The sequence below is a fragment of the Octodon degus genome, unplaced genomic scaffold, assembly GCF_000260255.1.
Source record: "Octodon degus isolate 3935 unplaced genomic scaffold, OctDeg1.0 scaffold00107, whole genome shotgun sequence".
In the NCBI taxonomy this organism is placed as follows: domain Eukaryota; kingdom Metazoa; phylum Chordata; class Mammalia; order Rodentia; family Octodontidae; genus Octodon; species Octodon degus.
This window is the reverse complement of record NW_004524683.1, coordinates 6,939,662-6,949,026: the sequence shown is the minus strand read 5'-3', so window position 1 is coordinate 6,949,026 and position 9,365 is coordinate 6,939,662. Positions and strand designations below refer to the sequence as shown.

Below are 9,365 nucleotides of genomic sequence, written 5' to 3'. Positions count from 1 at the left end.
TAATGGAATCCACTTGAAATAGTTCCTGCTCCCTCAATTTTTAAACATAGTTTGAGAAAAATTGGTGTTAATTCTTTAAAAGTTTGGTGAAATTCAGCAGTGAAGGCTTCTAGTCGTGGTGTACTCTTTCTTGGGAGACAACTAATTGCTAACTCAACCATTTATTTGTTAGTAGTCTGCTCAAATTTTCTACATATTCATGATTCAATTTTAGTAGAATACATGTGCTTTGAAAGTTAACCATTTCCTCTAGGTTTTCCAATTGTCATATAGTTTTTTATAATTATCCTTAAATGATACTTTGTCTTTTTGTGGTATCAGTTCTGATGGCTCCTTTTTTTTCTTGCTCTTGTTTTTATCTCATTTTTTCTTGGTTAGCTAACTAAAGATTTGCCAACTTTGCTTATCTTCTGGAAAAACCATTTCTTCACTTTGTTAACCTTTCATAATTTAAAAAAATCTTGATTACATTATTTCTTTTCCATACTTTGCTTTTCTTTGCTACTATTAAATTGGGGGTTGGTTTATTTTACTCTTCTAGTTTTTTGAGTTATATACATCATTATTATGCTTACTTTGAGGGCTGGGGACATAGCTCAGCAGTGCTGCACCTGCCTGGCAAGTACAAGGTCCTGAGTTTGATTCCTGACACCAACTCCCCCCAAAACAACACAAGCAAACAAAAATAGGTTGAGTTTTTTCTATTTTTCTTTTTGTTATAGACTCTTATTACTGTAGATGTCCCTGAATACTGCATTTGATATGTTCTATAGGTTTTAGTATGTTGCGTTTTCATTTTCATTTGTTTCAAGAAATTCTTAAATTTCTCTTTAAATTTTTTCAGTGATCCATTGGTTGATCAAGAGCGTGTTTACTTTCCATTAATTTGCATAATTTCTAAAGTCTATTTGTTTATTTTTGCTTTTATTTCAGCATGGCTAGAGAGGATTCACGATGTATCTATTATTTTGAATTTGTTGTGACTTATTGTATAGCCTAATATGGTCTGTCCTAGAAACTGACATAGAGGGTGTGGTCTGCAGCTCTCGCTTGGCGTGTCCTGTCATTGTCTCCTAAGCACATTTGGTCTGCAGCACGGTGTAATTCTAGTGTTTTTTGTGCTTTTCTGGTCTGAATGATCTGCTGATTGACGAAGAGAAAGGGTTGGAATCTCCAACTCTTACTGTATTAGATTCTCCTCTCCTTATAGGTCTAAAAGTGGTTTTTAAAAATATAATTGAGTACTCTGGCATTGGGTGTTTATGCATTTGCAACAGTTATTTCTTCTTATCTAATCCATTATTGTACAGTTATTTTCTGTGTCTTATTTTACAATTTTGACTTGAAGTTCATTAATCTGCTGCTTATTTTTTGGTTCCCATTTTTGTGGGATATCTTTATTTCTTTACTTTCACTTTATGTCTTTTTTGGTGAACTGAGCTTTTATAGGCAGCACATTACTGGTCTTTGCCTGTCTGTCTCTTACTTTCTTTCTTTCACTCAACTAGTCTAAATATTTTAAGTAGATAGTTTAATCTCTTTACACTGAAAGTTACTACTGATAAGTAATGGCTACTTCTGTCATCTGTTCAATTTTTTTTCTGGTTGTTCTGTGCATCCATTTTTTTCTTCTACTCTGATCATCTGTATGGTTTGATTTTTCTATATTGATCATATTTCATTATTTTCTCTTCATTTATTATACGTCTAACAGTGAGCTTTATACTTTCACATGTTTTCATGATACTACTTATTGTTCTTTGGTTTTTATTTTTATTTTTATTTTTTTTGCAGGTATATGTACTATTTATTGCCGGAGCAAGCCTGCAGCCTCACTTCTTCTTGGACACACCCACGGTGCGGCCGCGGCGTCCGGTGGTCTTGGTGTGCTGGCCTCGGACTTGCAGACCCCAGAAGTGGCGCAGGCCCCTGTGGGCTCGGATCTTCTTCAGCCGCTCCAGGTCTTCTCGCAGCTTGTTGTCCAGACCGTTGGCTAGAACCTGGCTGTACTTGCCATCCTTCACATCCTTCTGCCTGTTCAGAAACCAGTCTGGGATCTTGTACTGGCGAGGATTCTGCATAATCGTGATCACGCGCTCCACCTCATCCTCGGTGAGCTCTCCAGCCCTCTTGGTGAGGTCGATGTCTGCTTTCCTCAACACCACGTGGGCGTACCTTCGCCCCACACCCTTAATGGCAGTGATGGCAAAGGCTATTTTCCGCCGCCCATCGATGTTGGTGTTGAGTACTCGCAAAATGTGCTGGAACTTCTCAGGGATCACTAGAGACATGGCGGCGGCAGCGACGGCGGCGTGTAGGCCTCCTGTGGAAGCTGTTCTTTGGTTTTTAGATATAGGAGTACTTTAAACATTTCTTATAAGGTTGGTTAGGTGGTGGTGTTTGCTTGCCATAGACCATTTTATCCTTGCTTTGTAAGGAATAGTTTTGGCTGCTATAGTATTTTCTTTTTTTATAAAAATTGCTAGTTGTAGTGCATAATAACATTAGTCATGGGGAGTTGGTACATGGATACAGCAAACTGTAGTTCATTTTATTTCCCCTCCCCTTCCTTACCTCCACTTTCCATTTTCCAGCTATAATGTACTTGGTTAACTTTTTTTCTTTTGGGACTTTTTTTTTTTTTTTTTTGGTGGAATTGGGGATTGAACTCAGGCCCTTGCACTTGCCAGGCAAGCACTTATTCTACTGAGCAATCTCCCCAGCCCTTCTTTTGGGACTTTGAATACAACTGTCTTAGACTCTGACAGTGAGGCCTGTGAGGCTTCTGCTGAGAACTGCTGTTACCCTAATGAGAAACTACTTATATGTAGTATTTCTTTTGCTAGTTTTAGAATATTTTTTATCTCAAACTTTTTAGAGTTTGACTATAACTTAACCTTAATTGAGTCTAAGTAAAGGTCTTGAATTTCCTGGACATACGCCTCCAAATCTTTCCCAAGATTTGGGAAGTTTTCAGCTCTTATTTTGTTAAATTGGGTTCTACGCCTTACTCCTTTCTTCTCTTTTTATAACTCTCATATGATGAATATTTGTTCATTTAATTGTATCTTATAAATCCCATAGAACTTCTTCCTATTTTTTATTTGACTACCTTATTTTATTTTTTAAAGTATATTATGTTTTTTTTTGTTTTTTCCCATAATTTTATTGATAAACAAATAGCAATGAGATAGTTGCAAATCAAATCGGTAGGACAGTTTCAATAATTAACACACTGCATACATTCTTCCTAGTGGTTAATTGCTGTACAAGATGCAGACATAATATCCTATTTACAAACACCATTAGAACAAATCCCTCTATTCATTAAGAGAATGTAACTATATATCTATCCTAACCACTTTGAATGCACAGATACAATCGTCTGTATCCCCTTTTTTTGTTAAGTTCCGTTATTTGAATATTATAGGTGTGTAAACTCAGCAAAATATTCCAAAAGAGTCCAGTAGCCCATAAGAGTATTGGGTCTTCCTCTTGACTGGCAATTTGACTACCTTATTTTAAAAGACTTGTTTTTAACTTCAGAAATTCTTGCTCGTGATCTACTTTGTTGTAGGGGTGCTTGGCTGAATTTTTATTTCATTTACTGTGTTGAACTGTTTGGCTCCATGGTTTCTGTTTGGTTCATTTGTTATTGTTTATGTTTCTTAGCCAAATTTCTCCTTCAGATTATAAGTTGTTTTCCCATTTTTTTTTTTTCTGAGTTGGTCTACATTCTCTTGTATCTTGTTTTCTTAAACCATTATTTTGAATTAGTTTCCAGTCAGTTCACCAATTTACTTTTATTTGAGGCTCTTATTAGAGAGGTATTGTGCTCCTTTTGAGGGACCAGGTTGTTAATTTGCTCTTTCATACTTGTGTCTCTTTGTTGATGTTTGTGCATCTGGTCAGTCAGTTGTCTCTCCCGCTTTTATGAAGTAGCTTTTAATTTTTTTATTTTTTATTAGTACATGTTTGTGGTACATAATGTTTACATTCCTTGTGGAGAACTGGTACATGCACATACATCTTAGTTTCCTTCTTCATCCCATTTTCCTTCTTTCCCTCCCTTCTCCCTGCATGGCTTTTTAAAACTTTCTTGTGGAACTATGTCCCAGAGTATCAGCTGGGTAGACCACACTGGCTTTGGTAGTGTAGTCTCTATGTAGTTTCTTCAGTTGTTATCAACATTAGTTTTGACTGCAGATGCGTTAGTGACCTAGGCTCTTGGAGTTGGTGGGTTTTCTCTCATACCTGGATATAGTTCTCTTAGGAGGACAAGTGGTTGCTTTGGGTACAACACATGCTTTTGCATGTGGGTGCTTTGGTTAGTTTCCATAAGTTGCATCATGTAGAACTGATGTGTTGGGCTCAGGTAGGGAAGGCATAGCAAAGATGTCCACTGAGGGAGTGTATTGGTCAACACTTGAGGGAACCAGGTTGCCCTGATGGTCTCAGGAAGGTACAATTTTTGGTTGACTAATAGCAAAGGTGGGACACCTGACCACATCTAAAAGCTGGATAAAGACCTGGGTAGCTAGCTCTCTTTCAGGCCTGAACATGTGAGGCACTGTACTGTCAGAAGCATAGGTGAGCACCCCTACATGTTTAAGTGACATGTGTGGGCTGAGCATGTCAGCCCATGATTACTCTGATGGCTCCAGCTGGGGTGCCAGCTAATGCCCACAGGCTGCAAGGTACCTTCATGAGGACTCAGTCCCTTAAGTTGCTCAGTGTGGGCTGCCTCGTTACTTCCCAGAGGAGCTGGTAGATAGACAGAGCCATTCAGCTGCTTTTGTGGCCTTGGTGATCTGAACCTTGCAGGTTGCCTGGGTACTTTGTGATGTTTTGGGAAGCAGGATGTATCTGACTGGCTGTGTCATGGAACTACAGGTGGGCAGGCCTCAATATGGTGCTGTACAGCAGAAGCTTGGTGGTTCAGGGCATGAGCACTGGCATCTTTCTCCTGGGTAGATTCCTGGTAGTACTGGAAGTTGCATTGAGGACCTGTGAGAGCTGCAGGCTTCCCCAGTGGCAAATACTTTAGGTATCTGTGGGGATTTCTGAGGATCTCTTACTTACTCAAGCTCTATTGTGTGGAAGGCCGGTTTCATCTTGTTTGAAGAGATGTGATGGGAGATGCTGCATTCTCCATTTCCTTTACAAAGTTCTCCTGGATTCTGTTGCACTCCCTCAAATATTCCAGTGGAATAGTAGTTCTATTTTCTTTGTTTGGTCCCTTGTTTAGGGGATGGAAGCACACCAGGCACTTCTAGTTAGCCATGTTCCTGATTAAATTTCAATGAATAAATTAATTTAATTAAATTTCAATGAACAAATACCATCTGTCAGGCAGGATGGTAGGTAGTAGGCACAACAGCAAAGAAAGCAGACAAACCTTAAGAGAATTCTTCTGACTTTACCAAATATTCAGTGGATGGGCCTTGCATTATTCCCTTAGTTCAGTGATAAGAAATTGGTGACTTGGAGGCAAAATGACATTTCTAAAGAGTAAAACAGCCATTGAAAGTCCATGACTGGATCAGAATTCTATGTAGAACTACAGACTGCTTCCCTCCGGTAGCTTCTGACATGCTTGCAATGGCCTTCACCTTTACCTTTCCTAATAACAAACAATTTATTACACAACCCAAGGATCTGAAGTTCTTTTTTTTGTCTAATGTTTTCCGAGTTCTTTCAAAATCTAGGGTAAAGGGGAATGCTCTTAATTACACTTTATTCTACTGAACTTTCCTCTGGTTCTGTGGTTGCACTCTAAACCTACGTTCTGCTCTTCCCCAACTACTTGGGACTCTTAGACCTTGACTCTTACCCTACCTAACTCAGTTCCTGCCCTTCAACCGCAGAATAAGGGTCAGGGGTGGAAATACCTCTGGAGTCAGGATCTGGCTTTGAATTGTCTGTGTCTATGTCTTTCCCTCTCTGAATCCTTTAGTCATCCTCATGATGTGGTAATCTTTAGTGAGCAGTTAGCGTACTGAGGGCACTGAACAAAATGCTTTACATGCTTCATCTCAAAGCAACCAAACAAGCAAGCATAATATTTTAAAAAAATCTCTTATAGTATAAATGTGAAATAAAAGCTGGAAAGAGATTAGTTGCCTGAAAAGGATCATCCAACGACTAAGGATCATCCAATAAATGATGGATTTATTGAAATCCAGGCTGTCTGACTCCATAAACTTTGCTGTTAATCATTCTTTTTTCTTTTTTAGGGAAGGGTCTACAGGGTGTTTAGGGTCTCACTACTAGATAGGACTCAGTGATCCGCCTGTTTACAGCCTCCCAAGAGCTGAGATTACAGGTGCGCACCACCACACCCAGGCTCAACTGCCATCTCAGTGCACCCTGGGGGGTGGGGCCCTGCACGGCAGGCCCAGGGATTGAACCCCTGGCCCCTGCACCTGCTTGTAGGTGCTTTAATCCACTGAGCTATTTGGCCAGCCATTTTGCTGTTAACCATTAATGTAAAGGATAGATGATTAGGTTGAGCCTCCAGTCAGCATGATAATCCTAACATTTCTAGGGGCACTCCATGATCTCTTTCATTTGTCAGTTGTATCCAAGTAGCATGAAGATATGATGGATTACCCACAGCATATATGTGTGTAAATGTAAGCCAATCAAAGCTGTGAAAAAGCATATAGAAACATATGCAACTAAATATAATCATTGGAACTAGTGTAGAGAATTTCAAAGGATATGAGTAAAACTTACAAGGACATGATAAAAACAGTGGAGAGCAATATGCAGCATATAGTATGAGTTTGACTCTTAGAAAAATTGTGCTCAGCATCATTATGATTAATTGACAATTAAACAATTCCTATATAATTAGTATCCAGATACCTCCGCCCAAGAGTCCTGGAAAGTTGTAAATAGGCATTTTGTCCCCTTAAGCTTCCCAAAGTGTGGATCAGAGGCTTAGTAAATACTGGTTTAGGAAATGAGTGACATTTGATGAATGAGTGACAGATGGAAGAATAAGACTTTGGAGTTGTTAGTTTTCCATCTTGAGCAAACTGTTCAGCTTTGGATGCCACAGCTTTATATCATTTGTATTGACTCCTTCTTTCTCATTGATGCCTATTAGTCTCACATTGTTCATCTTTGTATCATCTTGCAGATGATGAATTATTTTTTCCTGCATCCTAATTATTTTTAAGAGATCTTTTCTAACCTTTTCACTAGCTGCAATGGTGTCTTCAAGATCTGAAACTATCTTCACTTTCACTCAAATGGTTTTGCAAACTTCTGATTGAAATTTTAAGTTCCTCTTTATCTCTTTGACTCTTTTTCATGCCTATATTGCTCATTGAAGGATTCCATCATTTTTCTAATCTCCTGTATTTTTATCAGTATCTTCTTGAGAAACAGTTATTAATTCTTTCATTAATAGTTATCCTTTCTTTTTTTACTTCAGAGATTTTTTCTGATCTGATTTCCTCTATATGCTTCTGTATTTGATTCTTTACTTCAGACACTATTAATTCAGAGATTTCTTTTTTATTTCAGAGGTTATTTCTGATCTGAGTTCCTCTATACCTTACTGCAATTGTTTCTTTACTTCCAACACTATTAATTCAGACATTTCAGTTGTGTGATTCCCAATTTCTTCTGTGCTAGTGTCTTCTGCACTTGTTCTGGGTGAGCTTGGGGCCTGAGATTGCATTTTGCTCCTTCTCTTTGTCATTTTTTATAGCAATGTCCTCTGACCTTTGTTGTATAGCTTTGGTGCAGTTATAACCTTAGCACATACTAAAATTTGGGTAAAGATCTACCAAGTTTGAATTCATCCGGCTGTGCCTGGCTTGGGTATGGTTGCGCTGCTCAGCTTCTTCCTGCTGCAGCCTTTGGAAGTGAACCCATTGTGCCCCTCTGCCAAGATGTTCTGCCCCGGAGTTAGCTGGATGGTTTTGGCCCCTTGCCTCTCTGCAGGGACTGCAGCTGCACAGTTTTACCCCAGGCCTGTGTGCCAGGCCTGGGCTGGGTCTGGAGGGGTCCAGTGGGTGCAGGGGACTGCAGAAGCTTTCCCACACACTCACCGGACCTGGCTTAGGCGTGGTGGAAGTTCTCGCTCACACACCAGTCCTGGGCTAGGTCGAGCAGGGGCCTGGATGCCATAGCTTTCATAATGAAGTTGGTATTTCTCTTTCTAGGAACTTCATGGCTTAATTTATAAGCAAAGAAAAACAGTGTAGAGGCTGTGGATCTTGTTGCAGTAATTCGAAGCAAGTACTCTTCGGAGTAGATCTTACAAGCGTCTCCTTGATTTCAGGTATTCTTTAAATCAAGTTTGATGCTGATACAATTTTATAGACATTACTTACTTTATTTCCATTATAAGGCTGAGTCTCTCAGGAAAAATCCTGTTGTGTAAGCAGCTTTATTCAGATACAATATATACATGTGATAACATTTACCCATTTACCATTTAATGGTTTTTTGGTAGATACTAATTTTTCTTTTTCTTTTTCTTTTTTTTTTTTCTTGGTACTTGGGACTGAACTCAAGACGTTAAACTTGCCAGGCAGGTGTTTATGTTACTGAGCTATCTCCCCACTTCTTTTTTTATTTTTAAGTTTTTAATTTTATTAGTACATTTAGATACACATAATGATGGTATTCAATATAGGCATTTTGTATCTGTACAAAGTATATCTTGCTTCTTTTTTCCTATTCCTTTCCTCTCCCTTTAATCTCCCACTCCCTTCTTACCTGCAAAAGCTTTAATTGTTTGCCCTATTTGATGGGTTCTTTCCATTTTCATTCTTGGAATTGTGGCCATTTTTGTCCCTTTCTAGAATATCTTTTAGTACTCTGTGTAGGGTTGGCTTGGTCACCATGAAATTCTTTAGTTTTTATTTGTTGTGGAAGTATTTCACTTCTCTATTAATTAAACTTGAAAGAGAGTTTTGCAGGGTATATCAGTCTGGGTTGGAATGTATTTTCTTGTAGGACTTGAAATTACTTCACTCAATGCTCTTCTTGACTTGATGGTTTGTGAGGAGAAATCTGCCATTATTTTGATGGGTTTTCCTTTAAATGTGAACTGTTTCTTTTCTCTAGTGGCTTTTAGTATGCTTTTCTTGTGCTGAATTTCTGGGGTCTTGATGAATTGGATTGATATTATTTGGAGTTCTATATGCCTCATTTATTGAATGTCAGATTGTTCCCCCATATTTGGGAAGTTTTCTGCTATTACTTCTGTCCATATTCTTTTTAAAGTTATTTATTTATTTATTTATTTATTTATTTATTTATATGTATTTAATACAAGGTCTCCAGGGTCTCACCTCACAGATCGGACTCAGAGTCTTTCAGGCAGACTAGTTCACCCCAGT

The 9,365-nt window shown here is 38.6% G+C and overlaps 1 pseudogene across 1 annotated transcript; it reads right to left on the bottom strand.

Moving 5' to 3' along the window:
* Positions 1–1,792: 1,792 nt before the first annotated feature.
* LOC101586557 lies at positions 1,793–2,326 on the bottom strand (annotated as a pseudogene). Its single transcript, XR_001117246.1, has one exon. The product of XR_001117246.1 is annotated as a 40S ribosomal protein S18 pseudogene (transcript).
* Between the last annotated feature and the right edge of the window lie 7,039 nt (positions 2,327–9,365).